At 33.9% G+C, this 2,709-nt stretch overlaps 1 long non-coding RNA gene across 1 annotated transcript; it reads right to left on the bottom strand.

The window, feature by feature from the left end:
• Positions 1–325: 325 nt before the first annotated feature.
• On the bottom strand, positions 326–2,210 carry LOC140048027 (uncharacterized). Its single transcript, XR_011845034.1, has 3 exons — positions 2,145–2,210; positions 1,678–1,767; positions 326–1,055 (listed from the first exon to the last, which is right to left on the bottom strand). It is a non-coding gene; the product is annotated as an uncharacterized lncRNA (long non-coding RNA).
• Between the last annotated feature and the right edge of the window lie 499 nt (positions 2,211–2,709).

The raw sequence follows: 2,709 nt of genomic DNA, 5'->3' as shown, positions 1-2,709 counted from the left end.
CTAGACCAGAAACACATGGTTATGCGTTTGAACCAGAACCAGGCCCATACAATCATCACAAACGGCGAAATCAGACTGGGCCTAGGCTAGGCCCCAGCAACAGAGCGACGAATGGAAATTAACCTCACTTGATTGATATCTATGTGACTTGTTATGGCACTTATATACCAGAGTAGACGCAAAATGTAATAACAAAAGGCAAGACAATAATAAATTGTGTTCGTTCGATAGGACATCTATTATTATGAGCAGGGAGACGAAAATGATACACGTGTTGTTAGCGCGTCTCGTCAGCTCGAGCAATCCGAGAGATGAGGAGACGTGACATAACATAACACGGTAACGTGACCTACAACTAAGGTCATTACCTAACTTCTGAAAAAAAATATACAGCGAGTTTTCGATATTTTTGAACATTTTTTTATTTTTCTGATTTCTCAGAAACTGCTTATTTTGATATGATTTTTTATATTTGTACCTACTAATATTAAAATACTGAAGTAAATAACAGAAGGAAAAGCCCTGAGTACACCTCCACTTTAAGGAACATTTGTGCACACATTCTATGGTACTTTGCCTCTGCTTCACTGCTGCAACAAGATCATACGAAAGTTGTATACGTTCTACTACACGGTCTCCCCATTCATCACCTCTTTCTCTTGCCTGATGTAATACTCTTTCTTGGAAAGTTAAAGTTTCAACATTGCTCACCTCCTTTCTTCTATGACATGCAATCTTGCTATCATAAATACGCTCTGTACAGAACAGACATTCATCTTTTATGTTAAGTAATTAGGAATTATTTGAACGCAACTGGGGCACTTCCTCACTTTCTTCCAGACAAACAGACTTTCTTTTTTTAGTTGCGATGGAATTCTTACTTGTATAATTTTTTCGGCATGAAGCATGGACAGAGAATGGTGTCCTTTGCAATTATGCAATCCATCTCCTCGTTCTTTACTTGAAATGACTAGTGTCTTTCGCCCTTTCTCCCCTACAGTGACAACAGTTTCAGATAATGTTTCTTTACAGATAACACAAGGCTCGCCCATTTTCTGAAATGACAATTTATACCTCCTCTATGGATACTGTTTGTTTACAAATGTGATGCACATATATATTTGCGTGTGTGCGCTCAACGCGTAGAAGTTATGCAAATTGCTGTTGTTGTAAATATAGCGAACGCGCAACGAGCGATCTCTCTCTCGGCGTCAAGTTTTCAACGAGAAGACAACGACAATTTATGAGCAAAATATCTTTACGAGTTTAACGATAATAATTAGTTGTCCTAATTATTAGCACTATTACATTTTGATATTTAGCGTTTTAACTTTACATATTTTACTACGTGTTACTGTATGTTATCGTGTTTCAATTATTGTACCGTACTACGCGCTTCGTGTGGATATTGTGTGGTTTCTACACTCCGTATAGTTTATTTACTTCCAGCTTAGGATACTTCCAGCTTTGGACATCGTTTGACTGCTACAATACTCCATTACCGTATTCTAAATAGGGTACGAAAGACCGAATTACTTATTCCCTAAACTTTTATAAATAAATAAACGGTAAATGCTTCTGGTTTGGCTCATGTGCCTATTTTTGTATATTAATAAGAATTTCATGATTGATACAGTATTTTCAAAATATTAAATAGGTCTGAAGTGTGTTACTTACAACTGTACTAAAGATTTTAGTTTCAAACTTGAAGCTTGAAAAGATGCTTGTTGGGATTTCATTTGCAATAAAATAAACAATATTAATAACCTACAATTTAAATCAGAAAGATATAAATTGTTACAAATATTATAATAGTGTAATTAAACAATAACTGTTACCTTATATAATAATTATTATATATAGTATATCATTAATTGAAGATTTTGAAATCATGCCAGTTTCACAGATATTTAGGCCTAGGCCCTAGGCTAGTCTAGCCTAGGCCTACAAAGGTTATCTAAAGCCTAATGACGAATGTAGGCTAGGCTAGGCCTAGGCCTAGCCTAGCTAGGCCTGTCATATTACATAAATCCAATACCACCTGTATTTACAAAAACAAGTCAATACTTCTGTTTAAGTGAATATCATAGACGCATTAGGTTACCTAGTTTAATATTTTGAAATAAATAAGAATCAAACTTTACCCCAATATTTTAAAATATTATCTTGTTGCATAAACAATAGGCCTAGTAGGCCTAGTTTAAAACTTGTATCCAATGGCTGTGCTTTGTAGTAGAAAATGTCGCCCTCTATGCCAATCATTTTTGTACACTTACAGGTATTAAGAGCCATTGTCTGTAAGAATCAAAGAAATATCAAAAAGAGTGGCAGACTCAAAAAAATGGATTTCTTTCAAATTTTGCACATGGCTATATATGTGTTGAGAGAAATCAAATATGAAGTATTTTTTATTTCACACGTATATTTCCATGGCAACGGCCAAATTTGTGTTTTTGACAAATTTTGTCCTTTTTTAAGGTTTTTTAAAATGGATATTGGTACTACTTTGATGAACGATATTTTTGTTTTGTTCATTTAATTATAAAAAATAATTAGTGTATGCATAATAACAATGCATTGTGCACCTGTTTCAAATTTTTTATTTTTTTTTTATTTCATACTTTGGGAGATACCATTTATTTAAAAAGGGGTGTTTTTCACTTTTTTTTAATTGTTCAATGCAACTAAACTTTACTTCACCATAACGCC

The sequence above is a fragment of the Antedon mediterranea genome, chromosome 4, assembly GCF_964355755.1.
Source record: "Antedon mediterranea chromosome 4, ecAntMedi1.1, whole genome shotgun sequence".
NCBI lineage: Eukaryota > Metazoa > Echinodermata > Crinoidea > Comatulida > Antedonidae > Antedon > Antedon mediterranea.
Note: the sequence above shows the minus strand (reverse complement) of the source record. Positions and strands in the feature narration are given on the sequence as shown.